Genomic DNA, 26,243 nt, shown 5'->3' with positions numbered 1-26,243 from the left:
CTACAGCTTGGTTTGATGAATCATTACCAGGACTGCCTCCGATGATCATTAATTTTGGGTGTACCACAAGGGACAACGATGTCTATGTTTCAAGATTAGACTTGGCAGGTCTCTCTCACTGGTAGTATCCTGCCGGTGGTTTGGGAAGCAGTGGTGTGTTTACTTTTATTGTGTGTCTATATGTCTCACCGGCCTAGCTGGGGGGTTGATGCTACGTGTTACATGTTTGTTTATTGGATCCCTCACCCCCATATGCATGGCCTGTGAACATATGTAATTCGTAACTGCTGTATCATATCCTAGCTATATACATGTGCATATTTACAGTCACACACACACACACACATATATATATATATATATATATATATATATATATATATATATATATATACATTACTATATACAGATGTATCTGTATATGTAGGCATACATGTATATATTTATATATTGCTGTCTCTCTCTATATATATATATATATATATATATATATATATATATATATATATATATCTAACAACATATGGGTCTATGGGTGTCTGCATATGTATATGTATTCTGTCTCTGTATGTATACATTTGTACTATGGAGAGGTAGAGGCTTATCTCTATGTCGCTATGGGTAGATATACACACACATACCTCTACATATATACATCTACATCTGGTTATTCTGTTCCTTGCCATATAGATTACACTTTGCTGCAGTGGGACTTGTAGTGGGTGTGGCTGCTCGTTGGGCTATGCCTCTGCCCAATGACCACATTTGCTTACATCCCTGGGGCTGTCCATATAGGCCCACATCAGCCAACACCTACACACCTAGACCCATAAGTAGCTACCCATAGTTCCCCCACCAGTACCTCCTCTACAGCACCCTTCCTTACTCTGGGTCCTGGTCGGTTCTGAACACACCACTACATGCTGCCCACTCTAAATTTCACGGGACCCATGTCATACAATTGTCTCGACCCATGGGTCATCAGGCTTTCCCACCTTTGTATTCCAGGTATGTATACACCCCAGCCAGAATGGTCGGTGTATCACCTTCTTTTGGTTTTGGCAATTTTTGGGGTGTCCCGCAAGGAACGCACCTGTCTGTGGTCCAGGATTAGATTTCACGGGTGCACTGTGTACCCCCCCCCAGTTGTATCCTGCCTGTGGTCTGGGGAGCAGTGATCTATTTACATTGGTTGTGGGTTTGTGTGCATGTTTCCTGTGTCCGGCTGGGGGGGGTGGAGGGTCATGCTACGTGTTTCATGTTTCTTGCCTGGGCTCATCACTTCCATTGGCATAGCCTGTGAACATATCTCATTCTTGTGTGCTGTTTCCTATCATAGCTGTATATCTGTGTAGATCTACGCACACACACACACACACATACACACACACACACACACACACACACATATACACACACATATATATATATATATATATATATATATATATATATATATATGTGTATATATATATATATGTGTGTATGTATATATATATATATATATATATATATATATATATATATATATATATATATATATATATATATATATATATATATATATATATTTGTGTGTCTGTAAAGCAATGCATACCCCGTGCAAACGCACTTACACATGCTTACTGGTGTTTATATATGCTTAAACCTGCTTACTAGGGCCTTATTCATTATGACACTGACACTTTGCTCCAGTTAAGTTTTAATTGATATTTTTCAGGTTATACAGCGGACAGATGTCACAATATGTTCATGTACAGATTACCAATGTTAAATGGTATGTGATGCAGTGGGATTTGGTACGGGAATGTCTGTTCGTTAGGCGATTGCTCTAACCAATACACTACTGCTGTGCTGCTTCATTTGCATATATACCTATATACCCATGGCTCCTGGTTCCCCAAACACACACCTTAATGCCTCCCTAACACTGCAGTCATCCATTCTCCAGTTGGATTTGTGGTGTATCCACACCACCACCACTACACATTGGTCACTCCCTACTCCTATAGACCCATCCCATCGGTTGACTGACTCCACGTATCCTCAGAACTCCCAAACTTTTAGTCCACAAACATTGGTGACATGAGCGACCAAAAGCATAATATTCACAATTTTTGGGTTGTCCCACATAGGACACGCATGTGTTTATGTCAAGATTAGACTCTATACTTCATTACATCCTTACTCCCGTTAACATGACACTACAATAAATTAATAAGTATGACTATATGGTAACGCACACATTAGACATGAGAGCCTAATTATGTACGTGTTCGGCAGATTTCTTTTACAAATAGACCAGTTTAGTAATTGGCATTGCCATACCAGGCAGATCAAAGGAATGATTCCATGTGTGGGAAAGTCCTCACATTTGATTTTGTTCAGCACAGCACTGACTTCGGACATTGTACACACGTTTGCGTTTTAGCAGTTTTGTCCCGTCCCTCTTATACACAGCCTATTATTCTATTTACTGTTGAGGTTTGTAAGGACACATTCATGTTATTTATGTCTGCAAATGGAATGAATGTGTTACAGAGAATGTACTTCTACATATTGATGACTGCATGTGGGTATGCATATATACTTATAATGGACTCGCTGACCTCCACCGGGCGGTCCAATTAGAACCAGTCCATCCAACCCTGGCTTGCCTGGCTCCATAATTTCATACCCATAGTTCCTCCACCCCACCCGAGTTGAACATGCATGCATACCATCCATTGTCCAGTTCTTATCGCAGCCATGACACACCTCCACACATTGCCCTCTCCCGAGCGTTAGGGGCCCTACATGTATGTTGTCCCAACCCATGTATTCTCAGGCTCTCCCACCATTTAGTCCTTGAGCATACCTGCCCTTGCTTGTGTAATGGCTGAATGGCCAAATAGCCTATCAATTTTTGGGTAGTCCCACCAGGGACTACCCTCTGTGTGTAAAGTAGACTTAGCAGATCAACAATGCTACTCCCACTGGTAATATCCTGCCTGTGGTGTAAGTAGCAGTGCTTTGCTCACTCCTGCCCAGCTTGATATGACATACACTGACAGTGCTATATAATACTGGGGTTGCTGTTGATTCCCTTCTCATTCCTTTTGTATGCTTTATTGTTACGTCATTCTTTCTTCTATATATATGGGAAACACTTCACATAAAATAATTGAAAATCTCGAATCGCATTATGGTGGACCATATGATCAAGATTTTATAACATAATGTGTGTAAGTTTAGAATAAGACTTTACTTAATACCTTAATACATTACGTGCACAAGGGAGGCAGTATTGTTGATGTGTTGTTGTAATATTTTATTTATTTACTATGGTGTTGGCGGGAGAGAAATGCTGGTCTTGGCTTCCCGCTTCACATCGAGCCTGTAGCGGAGCCCCACTCTCCCCCCCTTAGCCTTGTGATTGGGGTAGGGGCATATAAGTGGGGGGATGTGGGGGGGCCCCAACAAAATGAAGGGGCACAGGCAAGCCCCCTAAAAAAATGGTTTGTTTTTTTTTTTTTCCATATATATATATATATATATATATATATATATATATATATATATATATATTATATATATATATATATATATATATATATATATATATATATATATGTAGATATATATATATATATATATTATATTATATTATATATCTGTACATACTTATATATATTTCCTATGCTGGGCACTGCTTAGACCTGCGCAAGTGCACTCAGATTTGCTTACTGGTACTTATATGTGTTTACTGCTGCTTTTTTGTGCTTACACCTGCTTACTAGTGCCTTATTCATTTTGACAGTGCCACTTTGCTTGAATGATATTTAAGTTAAATATCTCATGCGATACTCTTATGTCGGTTTTACAGTAAAACAACATTCATTCCACATGGAAAATGATATGTGCTATTGTTGAGCTCGAACCGTGAATGCCTGTTCGTTAGGTGGATGCTCTAAACACTACAATACTGACATTTACATTGATTCTGCATGTTTTTCCCTATTTGAATGGATTTGATGTGTAAGCTGCGCTCAGCGGAGGGCAGCGATGCGCAAACATGCTGAGCTTTGCTTACACCTTCGATATTGCAGCAATTCAAATGTATAATAGGGACACGGAGAATCTAATTGTGAAAGTTCTAGGGACAGGGCTCAACATTCCACTACGTGCTTGTGTGTTTACTACTTCGGTTTTATTTCCCTGTTCGTGGACACTCTTGTATGCTTAGCATACATTTCAGTATCCATGGACACTGAATTACTGACTTACTATTAGAGGCGGGCTCTACTAGTAGGCATAGTAGGTTTTGCAACTGTAGGGGCATATTTTCAGTGGAGGCCCGAGGAGAAAAGCAAGTTTTTACACAATATAATAATATCACAAAAATAGAAACAAACATTAAGTACGTAACAAAAAAACATTAAAACAACAAAAAAATAAAAATAAAACAAAAAATTAAAACATTATTTATATCATTATAATAGAGATGCTAGTTAGGAGATCTACAGGATAGGACAGTATTTTAATAATAGGCTTGGTAGGTAGATGGGGTAGGTAGGGCAGGTAGAGGGTCAGTGTTCAAAGTCAAGATTAAGCAATATTTAGAAGGAGACAGGGTAGTACAGAGAAAGAAAAAGCAGAGAAAAAAATTAGTCAGGGTTATTACAAGAACATAACCAGTTGGTTGGTTGGAAATGTTTAGTTTTTTATTTTGAGGGAACAAACAAGGAAGATGAGCTGCTTTCTACACACTGCACGCTGATCGGTTCCATATTTTCCCAACAAAGTTAGTAAATAGAGAGTCTCCTGCTGAGTTATTAGAAAAAAAGTTTGCATCATAATTTGTTTTTGTTGCGCGCTTTTCAGGTTACAATATGGTGTAATGAGGGTAGAGAGAGAAGGAATTGTGGTATTTTGATAAAAGGACCTTACTTATGGGCAATTAGTTGGTTGAATTGTAGAAGGTGAGGTAACTCAAGCCAGCCTAGTTGTTTTAGGTTTAGGCATATAGAGCACTTGTACATGCCCCCTGCACTCTCACATGTTTCCTGTGCACGTTGAGGGTGTGGCGGCGCTGCTGCACCATCTGTAGTGAGGACACTCGGCGTAAGGCTAAAACTTTCCTTGTGCCAAGCTTCTTCAATCCGGGGGACAGAGTTGCTGTTCACAGAAAAGTCCTGGAGTGCAGGAACAGAAAATACAAAATTATCCTAGTTCTAGCTGCAAGTTTAACAGAAATGTATGTGCAAGACCATCCTTTCATGTGGTAGCCATGGGGCTACCTTTAGCCGCTGTCCTGCAGAGTCATCTGATTGCATCTGATATTTCATCTTCTCCATCACAAAAAACTAGTGAATCTTACTATGTAGTCAGAGGCACCATGATGGAGCTGGTAGAGATGCATCACCCTTATATGCAGACTTCTGAGAAACATGGAATACCCATTAAAGTGCACAGCAATATGCATACCTTTGAGAATACTTAATACAAATATTTTGAAGTGACCAGTGGAGGAAATGGTGGGTGTATCCCAGATATCTGCATTAAAGATACTACACCAGTTTCACATTGTACAGCAGATGTAGGAGCATATGAGGGTCCCATCCTACAGAGGAGGTCAGAATCAACATCATGTTGGAGTTTTATGAAATAGCCCATTTCTGTAAGGTAGTGGGAGCCCTTGATTGTACCCACATTGCCATCAAGTCCCTGCTTGGAGAACAGAGTTGATTGTTTATCAGTGATAATAGGTTCATGGGTTCATAGGTAAGTACTAGACTATCTACCCTTGTGGGCCACTTTAAGTCTAGCTAAATTTCCCAATCAAAAGGTAAGAATCAAATTTGTACCTTGTGTTTGTGAGGTAAAAGCCTTAAACATTACACTAACCTTCCAACCCCCTCTCTTAAGAGGGATTCCACACTTATCAAATTCCAGGTGGTCTGCAATGCACAGATTATAATATACAACATGACAGTTTGCCACCCAGATAGTACACATCATTTTCCCATCTGGCATATGTCAAAGTCAAAGTAAACTTTATTGTCATTTAGAACTACACACGTGCAGCCTAAACAAAATTTTGTGCATCAGCTCAATTCCTGAGATCACAAAGGAAAGTGAAACAACACATACAAGTAGAGAAATAAACATAACTAACAAATACAATACTACTTCCAATACACACAAGAAAGAGCAGAGACATTTACCAGCCCTCATATACAAAAAGAATACCCTCCCATGAGTTAAATTAACTACCCTATTTAAAGTAATACAAAACACACTACAGACTGAAATGCCTAAGTTAATTGTCTAATATTGAACTTGAGTGAGTTAAATAATACTGACTATGGATAAAACATATAAATATTGTGTTATAAATATATGTGTGACTTATATTAGTGATTCAGGCAGGCTGAGTTCCCCAGGGACATCTTATGGGTGTTGTCGGATATGACCAAAAACCATGGCTAGTGACACTGCTAAGAAACACACAGATCATGGCTGAGAATGTGTACAACACTTTCCTGTCACAGAACAGAAACATCATTGAACATGTATTCAAACTGATGAAGGACTGCTTCCAATGTCTGGATGTTTCTGGTTGTGCCCTGCAATATGATCCAGAAACGTATATCAAAATATTTGTTGTGTGTGCAATGTTACACAACATATTGTTATTTAAACAAATACTGCAGGGTACTAACATGTGAATACAGGAAGTCCCAGATTCAGCAGGGAAGGATGTGCCTGCCCCGGACCCTGTGTTGGAGTTGGCTTCAGGGGAAGACCATGCAAGGTGGAGAAAGGCACAGTATGTCAAGACACTGGCTAACAGGCAGACTCTAATTCACAGCTATGGGCCAGATAAGATATAACAAGCAGTAGCAAAGATGCAATGCAATACTATAACCAGGTTCTTTCCCATGCATGGACTAGTCACATTGTTTGTCAGACACAGGCTACCCTTGTAACAGAGTCAATTGTTGAAGTCAATAATTTTTTGTTTGTACTGCGGTATCATTCTGGGCGATGGTAGGATACTGCTCAGGGCTAAGGTCTTACCTGCCTGGGCCACATAATCCGAGAGCTCCAGCATGTCTCTTTTCATGTAGTCCAGGGAGGTGCATCTGAGGTCATTCACACCCACATGGACAATGCAGAGTCATACTTGTAATTGTTGTGGAGTGACCTGAGTGCATGTGTTATGTGTTGGATTCTGGCACCTGATAGACAGCTGACTGTTACCTTCTCCTTGTTTTACCTAGTGAGTGGGACATCAGTGTGCCTCACTATTGAATCACCTATGATTATTGTACTAGGGAAGCTGTTTTGCCTTAGGGGCTTAGGTTGAGGGGCACACTGTGTAGGTGAGCTGTGTGTCTTGTGGTTTGTGCTGTGCTGTAGTCGAGTGCATTTCTGCCTTGGAGGTCTCTGCTGTTTGGGTAGATTTCTGTTGAGAGCCTCTGCAAAGGTGGGTGTGTGATTTGTGTTTTTATGTGAGGGCTGTGATGGTATGTGTTCTGAAGGGCTATGTGTTCCATGTGGTGTGGTGCAGGTGTTGACCTTCTCTTGACCAGCTGTTCCGGTCTTGGCTGGAGAGTGCATGGCTTTCAATTTGGAGATATAGGCGCATCTCTCAGAAGTCTGAGTGTTGGGAGGCAAGAGGAGAGGGCTGTCTGTGTACATGAGGCAGTTGCTACACTGCCTCAGAATGCCCAAATTCACCAGGTTAATAGGAGAAAGCACAGGAAACTGACCTTTAGACATGCCAGGAGGGATGTTCATCATTACTAAGTACTGGAGCTGTTTCCTTATAGGACGTCTAGTGCTGATAGCACTTATGTGCTACAATAATTGCTACAAAAAGCCTGATGAAGTGCTGGTGAATAAGGTAATTAAAGTGCAAGAGAGAAGAGAAAGTTGAAAGGGATAGAAAAAATCTGCCCAAACGGCCAATAAAACTACAATTTCAGAGCCGGAAACCACTCCTCTTGTGGTAGATAGGCTACCTAGTGCTTACCACTCCCACTGATACACTGGAAGGCTTCCCTCTCAAACAGAAGTGTCTGGGGAACTCAGAAACTACAAAACAGTCCTGGATACTGCAAATCTGTATCTGGACTACTCTAGCAACAGGAAAACAGTTAACTTAGAAGACTAGCACTTGCTTTATGAAAAAATACAGTTAAACAACAATGAAATGCAGTAAAATGCAGTTAAACAGTAATGAAATGCAGAAGATAGCAAGGACATATAGTTAATCAGTAGATTGCTTTGAAACAATAGCTCACAAATCACAACAGTAACAGGCAGCATTAATAAAGCTGTGACTCAGTAGAATACTGTCATCAATTTAGTGAGGCTACCAACAAGCAGTAATAAATATGGCAAACAGCAAACTGAAGTAGAAAGAAGAACAGTTTTTTTTTTTATAGTTGAAAGTGAAGAGACAGGAAAAAATGAGATAATTCAAGGTTCAGAAGCTAAAGGGGTAGGCCTTTGCTAAGTTCTCACTGTAAACAGTAGAATGAGCTGATGTAATGTCACTGGGGGAGTGTCCAGTATCAACTTTATACCAGAGGCAGGCAACTCAAAGCCACCAAGATATAAAACCACAACAACAACGGGGAGGGAGGGTGGGACAAAACAGTTGTACAGATTACAGAGATATGTATGAAGGCACAAGTGCAGAAGACAATTGAAAATAAACACTTATCTTTTTCAAATATCACAGCAGGGCAGTAGGCCAGTCTCTCTGCAGTTTACAACAGCTTGAGAAAGTTTCTGGTGTCATTCTAAAGGGATCCAGTATCTGTCTGCTTGGGATGACATGACTGACAGACCTCAATGCTTTGCCAGACATGGTCTGCAGCTGTCACCCCTGTGTTTCCAGGTACTGGTTTAGGCTCTTGCCACCCCTATAGTGCCTTTTTTAGGCGGTGTTCCAAAGACCAAATTACCACCATAACAGCTATAAATAAGTGCAATCTGAGGGTCATGCTGCTCAATGCTAGAAGTCTAAATCTCAAGATGCACTCACTCGAAACACTCCTCACAATGGAGACCATCGACATTTGTGCTGTAATGGAGACCTGGTTTAAAGCAGCAGAAAGCACCCCTGTGCTACCAGGTTATAACTCATTCCACACCTTTCATTCCCAAAACATGGAACGGAGCTCCAAAGGAGGTGGTGTTTCCATATTCATAAAGGATATGCACACCTCCAGACTAGTAGCCCAGAATAATGCATCTGAGATATTCCAGGTACAATTAACAATGCGTAAGATGGTGATTCAGGTTGTAGCCTGCTATAGGTCCCCAACCATATCCCAAGACTCACATTCCACATTCCTAAGCACCTTGGAAACTATTAAGATCCAACTCAACGCTCTTATACAAGGCGACTTCAACTACCCCTCCATCAGCTGGGAAAACTACTCATGCACCAATGCACTGGCCCAATACTTCCTGCAATTCATCAGTTCCAATGCCCTGGATGAGCTATTTGTACCCCCACTAGGAGAAGCAACATCCTTGACCTGGTTATTGCTAACATGGGCAACCATTGCTCTACACCAATTCCTCCCTGGTTAGATCTGATCACAAACTAATCATCATGGAAATACACATCTCACCCCCCCCCCCCCAAAAGTATCCACCATGAAAAACGTTTCCAAAGCTGATTTTGGACTCCTAAAAACAGAGGTGGCTAACTTCACAGCACCCATGCCAATGGAAAATAGATGCATGACTGCTGAATCATACACCAATGCACTGTACGAACACGTACATAAATTCATGGAACTTGCCATACCGACAGAACCAAGATGCTCTCCTCCAAAAAAAGGAAAGCCAGTCTGGTGGTCACCTGACATTAATAAACTCTACAAGAGAAGGAAGAAACTGTTGCAGAAAAAGGTGAAGTCCCAAGACTGGAAAAAATCCTTTATTAGCCTTAACAAAAGTTGAGATCCCTCATCAAGACCTCCAAAGCCAGCTATGAAGGCAGAATTGCAGCAGACACTAAAAACCAACCACAAAGCCTTCTACAGTTATATCAAGGATCTTCATGGCAATACCCAGATTTGCTCTGAGTTACTGTACAATGGTACCTCCTATACCGAGCCAACAGATATTGCCAACATACTGGCTGACAGATTCAGTGCCAACCTCACCTGCCCCCCTAAAAGACCAATCTCAATACCAGAAGAATGCCAGGCACCCAACATTACTGCAGCACAGGTTAAAGCTGCATTATCTAAGGCCAATAATACAACTTCCATGGGACCCAACAATATCCCTGGCTGTGTTCTACATGAATTACAAAGTGAACTAGCACCATATCTGTGTGCTCTGTTCGCTCACAGCCTCACTTTAGGTTTTGTCCCTACTGAAAGGTGCACTGATACAGTCATCCCTCTCCATAAAGGAGGAGCGACTACAGACCCTGGAAATTATCACCTCATTAGCCTGACGAGTCTGATATGTAAGGCTATGGAGCGCATCATCATGGACCTAATTAACAAGGATATAGGGACTCTCCAAACTCTAGATCCCACGCAATATAGTTTTGTGAAAGGTAGATCATGCCTGCTCAACCTGGTTGACTTCTTTGAGTCAGTCACCAGAGCAGTGGATGAAGGTAAGGCAGTTCATATAGCCTATCTCGATCTGGCTAAGGCCTTTGATACCATTCCTCACTCAGGAATTATTGATAAACTCAGCAAACTAGGCATCAACCCCTATATCTTTAGGTAGGTTGCAAACTGGCTCACAGATAGAACCCACTGTGTGAAAGTAGCTGACTCTAAGTCAGACTGCCGACCAGTCACGAGTGGAGTCCCACAGGGATCGGTCCAGGGTCCTCTCCTGTTTGGCATCTATTTTCAGAAGTCCAGGCCAACACGGAGGGATTCTGGCTGACCAAATTCGCAGAAGACTGCAAGCTGGGAGCCATTATTAGCTCCCTAAGTGATGCAGACATCCTACAGAAAGGCCTCACTGAGAACAATGACTGGTGTTGAAACCATGGACTTAAACATAATGCCAAAAAAATGTGTAGTCATCCTCGTTGGGAAAAACTCAGTTCCCACTAATTACCACATTGATGGTATCCCACTGAGCAGTGAAGGCATTATAAGAGATCTGGGGACACAGGTTGACAGCAACCTCTCCTTTGACCACCACATTGCCACTGTGGTCAGAAAGTCCTTCTATGTGGCACATCTCATTACTAAGAGCTTTGCATCCAGGAAGAAAGAGGTCATCGTCTCCCTCTACTCTTCTCTCATTAGGCCAATCATCGAGTACAATGCCCCCATTTGGCATGTACCTCACTAGACATCTGCAACAACTGGAGAGGCCACAAAAGTACCTCACAAAGAGGATCCTAGGCCTTAAACACTTGTCCTATATGGACAGACTCAAAAAACTCCAACTATTCTCTGTCTCATATCGCCTACTTAGGCCTGCCTACTCTGCTTGACTTACAAAGCCATGTCTGACCCAGCTCTGTTAGAAATGCTACAGCTAAAAAAATCCCAATCTCTCCACACCACATGCTCCAGAGATCTCAACCTCATTACCACAATCAACAGAACATGCTGGATGGACAAGTTCATAACCCAGAGGCTACCCATGCTCTGGAATAGACTTCCCATACATGTCAAGCAGAGCACCTCACTAGCCCTCTTCAAGTGAAATATTGATGAGTGGATGAGTAATAGAAAGTTCACCCAGGATCACTCCAGTGGTTCTACTTGATAGAGGCACTGGGAACCAACGATGGGCGGCACAATGCCAGGGCACTTCTATGGGCTAGGCTTGTAAAGGCCCCAGGGCCATTAGCTTAGTACACACCTATGAGCCTATGAACTTATGAACAATTATTAGAACAATTCTACATAAATTAATAACAGACCTCCGAGTGAAGAAGATAAAAAATTAATTCTAATATCTTCTAAACCTACAACTTAATCTCTTAGATGGGATCACTTTACTTGTAAATGTTTGCATAAATCTTTCTTCATACTAAATAAAATTGAATTAATGTTCAAGAAGAAACAAGTTTGTTGACGATGTAAACAAGAACTTAAAGCAGATTGGTAACCATATATTTCAGCTGTACAGATTTTCACAGAATGTCTAGATTTTTGCCTATTTTTGGTCTGTTCCTCATAAAAATTTAGCTTTTTTTTACAAATTGCTGGGATGATCTAAGGATTAAAGTCACTAAATAATGACATGCATTTGAGTTTCAGAATTCATATTCTTCAGAAAATGGCTGCTAATACAAATCCTGTTATTCTAGCAACTTTCTAAGTTTATAAGAGCAGTATTTAAAATGTGTCCCTATTTTTGGGTCTCTGCCCTCCCCCTCATTATGTCAGGCTTTGTCCAGATTTCTTGCGTTAAGAGGTTGAGCGCTATGTTGGCAACGCATGTTTTTTGACTGTACTGCCTTAGCACCTTATTGGAATAACATTAATCTATTTTTACAGGCTTTTTTGGAGATAAATAATTTTGTCTGAATCACTAATTCTTTTAACACTCCTATTCCTATATGCGTTAAAAAAAATGAAATATCACATTTTGTGGTCTATACTATCTATAGCAAGAAAGGTTAAAAATCAGAATTGGAAGAACAAATCTACACCCTTCTTGAAAGAATTTATAAATATTGCAACTGAAGTCTGTCACCCGGAAATCATTACAATTAAGTCAAGAACAACCAGGATTACCTCTTGCTGCAATGCATGGACAAAACTTAAGAGATCTGTTTGACAAGCCAAAATAACTGCATTTTAGATTTAATGTAATGTATAATAAATTGAATGACTTGATGGTTAATGGACACTCCTGTAAATAGTTTTTTTTCTTTTGTGTGTGAGGTTTAGTTGAAAATTTTTTTATTTATTATGTTCACAAATCTCTGACTGTAAATATTGTTGTGATTATTTTACAAATTGAAAATCTAATAAAAACTTTAAAAAATGGAAATGCCAATGCCCACAAGAGATCCCTGGTACTGAAGAACCTCTGAAAATACATAAACACAGCAGTATATTAACGCACCCTTCGTAATATCTACATCTCAGTGAAGGTGCATCTATAAAACAGTGTCATGCAAAATTTAAAGGCCGCATACCCTATGGGTTCATAGGTTCATAGGTTCATAAGTTGGTATTAGGCTATCAGCCCTAGGGCCTATACAAGCCTAGCCATAACAATTCCCTGGCTATTTCTTCCCACACTATTTACGTCCCTGGACCCCTGTCTAGCAGGGTGACTGACATGATCCCCGGGGTGAATTTCCTTTCTCCCATCCAATCGTCAAGGTTCCTTTTGAAGAGGACCAAAGAGGCACTCTGCTTGACATGTATGGGCAATCTATTACAGAGTCTGGGGAGCCTCTGGGTCAGGAACCTATCCCTCCAGCACGTTTTGTTTATTGTGATGACGAGGTTTAGATCCCTGGAGTTTGTGGCTCTGAGGGATTGGGATTTCTTTAAGTGTAGCATGTCCAACAGCTCTGGGTTTGACATGGCCTTGTATGTTAAGCAAAGATCGCCTCTGAGTAGACAATATGCGACAGAGTATAACTGGAGTTTTTTAAGGCGGTCAGCGTAGGGCATCTGCTTTCGGCCTGTGATTCTTTTAGTGAGGTATTTCTGCGGCTTTTCCAGTTGTTGCAGATGTCTTGAGAGGTACATACCAAACGGGGCATTGTATTCTATAATTGGTCTAATAAGGGATGAGTACAGTGGAACAATGACCTCCTTTTTTCTGGATGAAAAGCCCTTAGTGATGAGGTGTGCCACATAGAAGGATTTCCTGACTGTTGTGGTGATGTGGTTATCGAAGGTGAGACCACTGTCCACCTGTGTTCCTAAGTCTCTTATCACACTTTCGGTGTTTAGTGTACTGCCACCTATATGGTAATTCACGGATACATGTTTTTTCCCAAAGGGGATAACTATACATTTCTTGGCATTGAGCTTGAGCCCATGGCTCTGGCACCAAGCATCTGTTTCTGTAAGGCCCTTTTGTAGAGTATCCACATCATTTGGGGATTCAATAATGGCTCCCAGTTTGCAGTCATCTGCGAACTTTGTTATCCAGAGCCCCTTAGTGTTGGCCTGCACTTCAGAGAAGTAAATGCCAAACAAGAGTGGTCCCAGGACTGAACCCTGAGGTACTCCACTTGTCACTTGTCTGGAGCTGGATTTGGAGTCGGCTACTTTTACAGTGTGGGTTCTATCAGTAAGCCAGTTAGCAACCCATTGGGTGACGTAGGGATTAATGCCCAGCTTAGTAAGTTGATCTATGATTCCAGCGTGGGGGATGGTGTCAAAGGCCTTGGCAAGGTCTAGATAGGCTGTGTGGACCACCTTACCCCTGTTCATGGCTCTGGAGACTGATTCAAAGAAGTCAATCAGGTTCAGGAGACAAGATTGGCCCTTCACGAACCCAAACTGGGTGGGGTCCAGTGTTTGAAGGTTGCCAATGTCTTTGTTTATAAGTTCCATGATAATACGCTCCATGGCCTTGCAGATAAGGCTTGTCAGACTGATGGGATGGTAGTTTCTGGGATCCAAGGTGGATTCCCCCTTGTGGAGTGGGATAACTGTAGCTCTGCGCCACTCAGTGGGCACGAAAACTGAGATGAGGCTATGATTAAACATGACACTTAGGTGAGGTGCCAGTTCATATTGTAGTTCATGTAGTACACAGCTCGGGATGTCATCTGGCCCCATGGATGCTGTATTCTTAGCTTTGGAGAGTGCGTTTTTTACCTATGTGGCCGTTATTACCGGAATTTGGCAATCTTCCATTATTGAGACAGGCCATTTAGGGGGTGAGAGGGGGGTGAAGTTGGCACTGAATCGATCTGCCAGGATATTGGCAATATCCTTGGGATCAGTATATTTAATGCCATTCTGTTTTAGCTCAGAGCAGATCTGAGCATTGCCATTTAGATTCTTGACATAGTTATAGAATGCCTTGTGGTTGTCTTTGGAATCTTTGGCAATTTTATTTTCATAACTAGCTTTGGAGGATTTTATGAGGGATCTCAGTTTCTTACTGAGGCTGGTAAGGAAGTTTTTTGCATCCTGGGATTTTCCTCTTTCCTGCAACAGTTTCTTCCTTTTGTTGTAAAGTTTGTTTGTGGCAGGGGACCACCAGATTGGCTTCTTTTTTGAAATTGATATTGTTGCTGCAGTCCCAATTTGTATATAATAAAAAATACCATATTCATTAATGGTGTAGGTCTGAGTCAGGAACATTACACTGCATGTTATATGTGTTGGGTAATACCCACCTGGGGCATTGCCAACTGACACACACGGTTCTTGGTGAAGTTCTGCCCTGAAGTTGAGTCCTTGGGAGTGGGGGTGGGGTGGGGTGAGGGACCTGTTATGCCACCAGACAGAGAGACAAGGAATATCTTCATGCCAATTAGTGGTGACTCTGTTGAGAGACTCCCACCCATGCCTTGTTTCATGCTTCAGCAATCATGACAGTGTCTCTACATTGTACTTGGTCTTGTGTGGAGTTACAGCCACCAACTGCATTCACTAGTTCAACAATATCCAGCTAGACATGCTGGTGAAAGGCCCAGTCTTTCTTATCAGTAAGGATCATCCACAGACCATGTTCATGTAGGATCTGTAATAACATGTCACTCTGCCTGGTGGACCTTCTACTTCCTCTTCATGTCCTTCTTAGGCATTTTCCCCTGAAAATGTATGGCTACACACAAGTGAACTGTTTGCATGTTATACCCGTCCCACCCATATCTCAGTACTCTGCAACATAGTCCAGTGTTACCACAGCATATGTTATGCCTCACCCAAGTAGAGGTCCGTGCCATCTGTACAGTCTCCTGCTGTTTAACAGCAATCAGTGTGACATCATTTGTGTCTCCCTGAAACACACACCAAATAGCAACATTTATCTGCAAAGAAGTAATTGCTGTAACACAGGGAAATCTGAAGCATCTTATGTGTTTTGTGTAGCAGGGGCTCTCAACAGAATACATATGGCCTCCACCATGACTGTGGATGGGTACAATTGTGTTCTCCTACACTTTGTCTGTCCCATAATTGTTGCAGTACTTCAGGACCCCTCATTGCACTTGATTCTCATTTAATGCCATGCACCCTGCTCATGCCATACACTGTGAATGAAAACACAGTTAGGCATGCTCCATGACCTTAGATCACAGGTTTTAGACCCCAGCCTTTGTACGCATGTAGAACAACAGTAATTAGTGGCCTAATGTAAGCTATATATGACCATGTCATTGACATCTCCTACTATGACCTACATAGTGCTTGCTACATGTACATATCAGTGTAGTCACCCCCCCACACACACACACACACACACACAACCTAGGCACAAAACAGCAACATGTTTCAGATATATTGCAAGATATTCATTACATAAAACCTAGGCTTTATGATGTACCCTTCCAAAAAGAAATCCAGAAACAGAATGAAAAATGTCTTCATCCCAATCCCTCTCAGTCAAAGCATGTGAATACAGTAAGAGATGTTTGGAAAAAGAAAGTCCACCCATCAATGAAAAAATCCCATCACAGAGGCATGTACACTCTATGGTTAATTGCCATCATACTCCTTGGAGACAGAAGTTAAAATGCCCCCCCAGCAAGCTGGTATACTGTATAAAAGAACATTCCTCGTTCAAATATCTGTCAAGCAGGGCTAATGTAGTACCTACCTTTTTCATAATCTTACTTTCCCCCTTCACTAATCTTCATGACACAGATAATGCTGCTGGCAGTTGCATACATCTGTACAATACAAATAACAACAGAGCAGAATTGAATATTATTACAGTTACAGTCATCCTAACCACAGGACCTATCCTTCAAAACACACCTCAGATGTCGTACGGTGACACTTAAGGTAGAGAGGCTGGATCATGCTTTATAGTATCATAACAACTCATGCTTATATGCTTCTTCCACAGTTAACAGTCAGTTGTTGGCAGCCCAAAATCAATCTCTCAAAAAATCCCATGTAACTCAATAAACACCAGAGAACAGCAGCACTATTCCCTCTAAACTTACTTCAGGTTTAATTTTTTTGAAAGTCCAAAAAAATCCCAATCAGAAAAGGATACAATACGAGTCTGCTAACAGCATAAAATTCCATAATACGAGAAGCACAACAATGCCCGTGGTTGTACTTATACAGTTATGAGACTAATATTATGGTGATAATCATATTCAGCCAATTTTCAAAGAATGTGGCTGAATCATACTTTTATTGTAATAGGTATCTGCTCAAGGCTGCAGTACAAGACTTGTCCCAGATCATGCACTGACATGACAATGTACAAAGCATATTGCATATGTGTGGTTGGGTACTCGACTCCAGTGGGCACATGTATAAATGTATCTTATCATTTATAGCCCACAGAAGTATTAAAGAGCAAAGCTGAACACAAATGTGGATACTACAGTATAGTCAAACACATGCCATCATACTGTTCACACCCAAATATCATTCTGCCATGCCATGTATGCATTATTATATGGTGGCACTATGCTATAGCTCGCAAACACACTGCCCCATGTTGTGTATCATGTGTTGGCAGTAGCAATATGTGTTGACTTGAATGAGCTATTTCCACTGGAATGTGACTTGTAAAGTGAATATGGCTTCAGAAGACACTGAAGATGGCAGGGCTCCCAAGTGATGTTCTAAAGAGTCTAAAATATTTCTGCACCTCAGGTACAGACATCACTGGGACCACCTGCTTGGGAACTGCTGTAATGTCCCTCTAGTATAAGGTTGATGCCTGGCACAACATTGCCAGGGTTGTGACTGATGCAAATGGCATCAGACTCTCTGATAAATAGTGCTGGCACCACTACAGCTACTTCAAGAAGCACTACCTACACCCTTTTCAGCAAGCTGGACTCTGCTTCTCAGTCTTCTGACAATTACAAAGCCCATAGAGACAACCTGCCAGCTAAACTTTTTCTATTTTTCCAAAGGAAAATGATTGAGTGGCAGAAAAAAGTCTAGAAGTTGACTAGAAAATTAGGAGTACACTGCACTTGAACCAGAGACCTATATTGGGTGGTGGAGATAGTGAGAAAGAAGGCAAGTAATAATGTGAAATTAGGAAATAAATGGAAAAATTGTAAAGTATCATTTACATAAGACATTTCAGGCAAGAGAATTGTGCATCTGCAAGAAGTGGCTAAAACGTCTGAAAATGTATTAACTGTTATTGGTGGGTAGACTAATGCACAGTTCTCACTTTGTAATGTTTAGAAGGATAATAAAGTGACTGAAGATGTATCTAAGTAAAAAAAAAGTTTTTGTTCTTAGTAATATGTGTATGATGAATTTCTTGAAGTAAAGTAAGTGATGTATTGTAAAGTAGTTGTGTGCAGTATGCAGAGGGATTTTAAATGTGAATTGAGGGAGCCCACCATCTATATTAATCTTAAAATTACCTCCTGGGGAAATTGCTAATGCCCACAACTGATCCTCTGTACCATGTGTTATGCTTTGTCATAATTATGTCTCCCAGTATCATTGTATACCTAACAGATATTTAGTCCTTCTGTAGATACCTATATGCTTGACAGTCCAGCACAGACATGACACTGTTTGTTTCTGCCTTTCCCTTATTCTCATTATTCCTCCTTTATAATTTTAGTTGATGTTTGTTGTTTTATTTTTGCCCATTTCAGTTACTATTTTATACATTGTCATACACAGCTATGCCTGAAGTGCATCAGCACTTTCAGCACCATTGTCCTGCACTGCCTTCTCTTGTTTGGTCTCTGTCTGCATATGGGCCAGCATTGGTCAACCAATAAGGGGTTAAATTGAAGGGCCTATTGGTGGCATCCACCAGTAAATCACCAGATCAGGGTGTTGCTACACCCTGTAGTAATATTGCTGGTAGGTCGTGGTATAGTACTTGGCAGGAGCTGTAGGAACTGGTGGCAGTGTTGGTGGACAGACAGTCTGATGTCCACCTACAGAATGTCCTTCTGTGACTAGTAAAGTCACACAACTGCCTGGGCCTGCTCAGATTGCCAGCTGAGACAGGTCTGAATGGTGGGGGCAGTTACACATTGGACTGGTTTCTGACTAGATCTTGCCAGGGCAGCATTAAAGGGAGTTAAATAAATCCACAGTGGTCCAGCGGTAGCGTTGTTGCCTCACAGCAAGAGGTTCTCCCATTCGATTCTCAGCTGGAGTGCAGGGAGTGCCTTCTGTGTGGAGTCTGCATGTCCTCCCCATGGTTGGGTGGGCATTCGAAAGACATGTGTAAATGGGCGTGCCTTTGTTGAAGGTTGAACATCGAGCCTGCACCTCGGCGTTTGTGAAAAATCTACTGCCAATCATTAGCGGACCGGAATTCTGCTGTGGCGACCCCTAACCAGGAAAAGACAAAAGACAAACAACATTACCCACCCTATCCCCAGTTGTGGTGTCCTCTTCCCCTGGATTTCTCTTCCCTCCCTGTTTGTAGTCCAATCCTGATATCACTAATTGTACCTCTGTCAGTATGTGTCTATCCATTTTGTGCTCCCATTTGTTTAGCACCTCCTCCATTGGTCTTTCACTGTGTTTTTGTTTATGTGCCCCTGCTTCCATCTCAATACCTTCTTTCCTTCCCTTGCTTTCCCTTATATCCTTCCATCTCTACCCTTCCTGAAAAGAAATAAAAAATGGGTACCCATCTCAAAAGGAATGATACCCTTAATCCCCCTCCAATTCCTTCTCTTTGTCCATCTGTATATTCATGTGCTTGCTCTTCTCTTTCTGACTATCCTGTGCTCCCTTTAATTTGAATAAAAATGGTAGACATTTTGGTGAGAACCACATTTTATGGCTCTCAGCAACTCTTGTAGAGTAACGATTGTGTGTGTGTGTGTGTGTGTGTGTGTGTGTGTGTGTGTGTGTGCACGTGTTTGCGCACGTGCATGCGTGTGTGGATGAGTATACCTGGCTGTATACTGCATGTACTTGTGCTGCTGTATTTGCCAACAGTGCCATTTTGTGTAACCTGATTTCTTAATTAGATTGCTGTGGTGTTTAATACCTCCTATTTAATTATTATCTTAAATCCACATTACGCTTCTCAGCAACATCACATTAAACATTGTTATACTGTGTTAGGCATGTTTCTGAATCCCAGGAAATAGCATCAATCAGCTGATGTCTAATTAAGAAGTTGTCAACAGCGACTAGCAATAGTTTGCATACGTCGTCATCAGAATTATTATAAGCAAAAAGGCTATTCATAGCTTATCATACACCACAATGTGCAAACCCTTGCTGCTATGGGTATGGCATTAGATCTGTAGATCTATGCACAAAAGCACAAAAATGAGCAGCCAGATTAATACTGCTGGAAGTGATACAGTGCAAAATGACATCCATAAGAAATGTCTAAACACAAACTTCTGATTTTTACATATTGACTTGGTTGTAAATTGCAGTATCTTCCTAACTGATGAATTACGTTTACTTATAACTGACACAGTGCAGACTATACATTTCAGTCAGAATAATGAAGTAAACATTTCTGGAAGCATTTTTAACTGAGAAACAGGAGTAAGTCTAACACTTGGTAATCATTTTCCACAGATGCACAATCAGTTTTTGATGTGCTTACATGTATATGTCTGTCTAGGAAAGAAGCACTCTGAAAGCCACATATTAACATGTAAATGACAGATGGCTGTTTTTATGTTGGCTTTTATGCAGGTCAAAGCTGTATTATAGTATATACTTCATAACACTTTGGATTTAATGTCATACTGACCACAAATTCTGCACTTTGTATGACTAAATTATTTATTCACCTTTTCAATATGCAGCAACCACAACAACTGAAACAGCAAGACAATGGCTGGGATTCATAGACATTTAGTGCCACTGTGCACAACACTTATAGCAATAATGTAGGCTCCCTATTATGCTGTCACAGACGCAGGTTGTCAAATGCGTCTTTGTTGAACTGAAAAGCGCGAAAAGGCAAAATAGCGAAGCGGCTTTTCAGCAAATTCTTTCCCTGAGAAAAATTTGTTTGGCCACTTTCGCTACTTTGCTTTTTCAGAACTGTAGTGTGATCTCGGAGTTGGTATATTTAAGTAGGGGGAGTGTGGGGGTCACAGCCCCCCACATTATGTAATGTTTTACAGTTATTTATTTATTTTTTTTTGTTTCGGAACAGCGATTTTTTTCCCTTGGAAAAAAAGCGCTGTTCTGAAGTTTTGACATTATCAGCTTTCGCTTACATGGGGTCGATTATGTGTCATTTGCTCTTCTGAACGTGCAATATCATAATATAGACCCATAATGTATGGGGTGCAGGTAATATAAAGGCACAGCACAGTCATGCAGGGAGCAAAGTAGAATGGTATGTAGGGGGGAATGATGGGGAAAATTACAGTGCTGAGGATTTCCCCTTGGGTTAAGCCTGTCTGAATCCTAGCCCTGCTTTCAACTCATTCTGGTCTTTCTTCAGCTGATAACAAGTGCTATTGTCAACCCAATTTAAATAGTATTAAATGTGATCTAATGCAGCAATTGAATACCGTCCAACTTCAAAAAGGGTAAAAAAACATATAGAATTTGATAAAAATAATAAAAAAAGATTATTACTCATTAAAATATAATAGGTAAATAACATCTATCTATAAACTGAAAAAATAGCAGCATGTATATATTTATGGTAGTTGAATCTATTAAGCCTAACATTTCAGCAGGGAATTCAATAACACCATGCTCCATCTGGTGGTGAGTATCATTTAGTCCAGTTTAAAGCAAAGCAACTATATTAATAACCTATTACTTTTCTTTTCAACATAAGCTCTGAAAAATATGCACCAGTATAGATATTCATTTCTACATGAGCAATACCAATAAGACTAAAACACAGCACCTGTATATACTTAGAAAGGTTTGAACTGATATAGTCTGTATTTTTTTAGATGGATGTGCTCTTTAAACTTATTGCTCCGTTTATGTATGGTGTTGTTTTTATTCACTTATAAGTATATTGCCCACTTAGTTCTGTTTGTGTTCCTTTTTTACCCATGTAAGGCCCATGAATTTTGCATATAAACCTGGATATTTCCCTAGTCACAGTTAAGGTATTGTCATAGGGCACTCTTTCACCTGATTTACATTTGTAATAGTGTTTCATTTTCTAGGAAAAGCACCACCCCTCCGGGAAAGAAATCAGTTGTCTCATTCAGTCCCCAAATCTTGTCTGTTTAGTATTTCCAGTCTTCTGCATTCTCCTTGCAAACAGAAGGCATACTCTTTCACCCAGTAACTTCTCAGCATAGTCTTTCTCTTTCAAGTGAGTTTCCTGTAATGCAACAAACCATGGCCATAAAGATCACAGACAATTCATAATTATTTGCAATGTAATTGTTTAGTAAGGTTATTTGCATTCCAAGTTATAAAACTCATCTGCTATCAAATAAAAATGAGTATAAAACCATTCAAAGGGAGTACAGTACATCTAATCATATTCCACGGGGAGCTGGGGGGGCAACTCAGAAAACAAGTGCTATTAGAGGGACCAGGGAGATCATATTGATATAAACTTACACACTGAAACATATATGCCTACATATATACATGTATACATATCTATATTTATATCTATCTAGTTATATCTATCCATATCTATCAATTAATAGATAGATAGAGCGATAGAAATAGATACAGATACAGATAGATATACATATATAAAGATCTACTGATTTTGATAGAGTGACCCAAATATTGATGCTCACAACTTCACATATGCCAAGCCACAGCATTGGCATGCACAAAATAAAAACCTAAAATAAAAAGCAATACTTTTGCAAGTAGGCAAGCCCCCTCCCTGCACCACCACCCTTCCTGCTAATTATATATACTAATTCTAGGATAACACAATATTGCGGATAGAATATATTTCACTAGCCCAAATATTGTGCAATCTTGCACACAACTGTTGGCCATTTGTTTAGTCAACTAAATTTTGAAGACTAATCAGATGTTTCCAAACTGTACTGTCAACAATAATCAGTACTCTCATATGTATATGGATACCATGCATTCAAACTTACAATTGGTAAGATGATTTTCCAGTATTAGAAATGGTTGAATGTACACATTGTAGAAGGCCGCAATAGGCAAAGTGTACAACATTGAAATTAGAGTAAGCAGAATGGATAGTAATTTTATTTCTCATGAGAGTTTTAGCATTGGAGTTCATTTTTGTGTGTGCACCTGTGTTTATAGGTTAGGGATAAAGTAAGGTTCATAGGTTCATAGGTGTGCACTAGGCTAATGGCTCTGTGGTCTTTACAAGCCTAGCCCATAGGATTACCCTGGCATCGTGCCACCTGACCTTAGTTCCAAGTTCCTTTGTCGAGTAAAGCCACTGGAGTGATCCCTGGAGTGAATTTTCTATTTCCCATCCACTCATCAAGATTTCTTTTGAAGAGGGTCAGTGAGGTGCTCTACTTGACATGTATGGGAAGTCTATTCCATAGCATGAGCAGTCTCTGGGTTATGAATCTGTCCCTCCAACATGTTCTGTTGATTGTGGTAATGAGGTTGAGGTCTCTGGAATGTGTGGTGTGGAGGGATTGGGATTTCTTTAGATGTAGCATTTCTAACAGAACTGGGTCAGACATGGCTTTGTAAGTCAAGCAGAGATCGCCTCTAAGTAGGCGATATGAGTCAGAGAATAGTTGGTGATTTTAGTTCGTCCATATAGGATAAATGTTTAAGTCCTAGGATCCTCTTTGTGAGGTACATTTGCGGCTTATCCAGTTGTTCCAGGTGCTTAGCGAGGTACATGCTAAATGGGACATTGTACTCTATGATTGGCCTAATGAGGGAAGAGTAGAGGGAGACAATGACCTCTTTCTTCCTGGATGCAAAACTCTTAGCAAGAGATGTGCCACATGGAAGGACTTTCTGACCACAGTGGCAATGTGGTATTCAAAAGAGAGGTTGCTGTCAACCTGTGTTCCCAGATCTCTAGATCTCTTATAATGCCTTCTGTGTTCAGTGGACTACAATTGATGTAGTAATTCATGGGAACCAGTTTTTTTCCAAAGGGGATGACAACACATTTTTTGGCATTGTGGTTCTGACACCAGTTGTTGGTCTCAGTGAGGCCTTTCTGTAGGATGTCAACATCACTCAGGGAGTTAATAATAGCTCCCAACTTGCAATTGTCTGTGTACTTTGTCAGCCAGAGTCCCTTCGTGCTGGCCTGGACTTCAGTGAAGTAGATACCAAACAGAAGAGGACCCAGGACTGAACCCTGTGGGACTCCACTTGTGACTGTTTGGCAGTCTGACTTGGAGTCAGCTGCTTTCACACTGTGGATTCTACCTGTTAGCCAGTTTGCAACCCACCCTGTGATATAGGAGTTGATGCCTGGCTTAGTGAGTTTTTCTATGATTCCTGAGTGGGGAATGGTATCAAAGGTCTTGGCCAGATCAAGGTAAGCTGTATGAACCACCTTGCCTTCGTCCACAGCTCTGGTGACTGACTCAAAGAAGTCGACCAAGTTGAGCAGGCATGATCTACCCTTCACAAAACCAAACTGTGTGAGGTCCAGAGTTTGGAGATTCCCTATATCCTTGTTTATTAGGTCCATGATGATGCGTGCCATAGTTTTGCATAGCAGATTCATCAGGCTAATGGGGCAATAGTTCCCCAGGGTCTGTAGTTGCTCCTCCTTCATGGAGAGGGATGACTGTAGCAGTGCGCCATTTGGTAGGGACAAAGCCTGAGGTGATGCTGTGATTGAAAAGGGCACACAGGTGAAATGCCAATTCACTCTGTAGTTCATGTAGAACACAGCCAGGGGTATTGTCAGGTACCATAGAAGCTGTATTCTTGGCCTTAGACAGTGCTGCTTTAATCTGTGCAGCAGTAATACTGGATGTCTGGCAATCTACTGGTATTGTGACTGGTCCCTGTGGGGAGTGGTAAAACTGGCACTGAATCTGTCGGCCAGTATATTGGCAATATCTGTTGGCTCGGTATAGGAGGTACCATTGTGCAGTAGTTCAGAGCAAATCTGGGTATTGCCGTGGAGATTCTTAACATAACTATAAAATGTCTTGTGGTTTTCTTTACTATCTGCTGCAATTCTGTTTTCACAGCTAGCTTTAGAGGATTTGATGAGGGATCTCAACTTTTTGTTGAGGCTGATAAGGGAGTTTTTCCAGTCTTGGGACTTCACCTTATTCTGCATCAGTTTCCTTCTTCTGTTGTAGAGTTTTTTATGGCGGGGGACCACCAGATTGGCTTCCTTTTTTTGGAGGAGAGCATCTTGGTTCTGTTGGGTATGGTGAGATCCATGCATTTGTGTACATGTTCATACATTGCATTGGTGTATGATCTCCATTTGCATGGGTGCCATGAAATTAGCCACCTCTGTTTTAGGAGCCCAGAGTTAGCTTTGGAGTAGGTTTTCATGGTGGTTACCTTTGCGGGGGGCGGGGATGGGTTGGAGGGATGTAGATTTCAAGGTGATAAGTTTGTGGTCGGATCTAACCAGGGAGGAGTTGACTACTGGTGTAGAGCAACGGTCGCCCATGTTAGTAATAACCAGGTCAAGGATGTTGCTACCTCTAGTGGGGATCAGAACAAGCTGGTCCAGGGCACTGGAATTAATGAATTCCAGGAAATGTTGGGCAAGTGTATTGGAACATGAGTAGTTTTCCCAGTTAATGGATGGGTAGTTGAAGTCACCCCATATGAGAGTGTTAGGTTGGACCCTAATATTCTCCAGGGTGCTTAGGAATGTGGAGTGTGAATCTTGGGACATGGTTGGGGATGTATGACCTGAATTGATGTCTTACCCAGTGTTAGCTGCACCTAAAGTATCTCAGATGAGTTATGTTGGGCTACTAGTCTGGAGGTGTGTGCATCCTTTATGAATATGGAAACACCACCACCTTTGGAGCTTCAGTCCAAGTTCTGGGGCCAAAAGGTGTGGAATGAGTTATAGCCTGGTAGTGCTGGGGTGCTTTCTGCTGCCTTGAACCAGGTCTCTGTTACAGCACAAATGTCGATTTTCTCCATTTTAAGGATTGCTTCGAGTGAGTGCATTTTGAGATTTAGACTTCTAGCATTGAGCAGCATGACCCTCAGATTGCATTTGTTTGTAGCTGTTATGGTGGTAATTTGGTCTTTGGAACACTGCCT

The sequence above is a fragment of the Protopterus annectens genome, chromosome 7.part0 (genome assembly GCF_019279795.1).
Source record: "Protopterus annectens isolate FY-2018-M chromosome 7.part0, PAN1.0, whole genome shotgun sequence".
Lineage (NCBI taxonomy): Eukaryota > Metazoa > Chordata > Ceratodontiformes > Protopteridae > Protopterus > Protopterus annectens.
The sequence above is the reverse complement of the archived record's forward strand: the minus strand, read 5'-3'. Positions refer to the sequence as shown.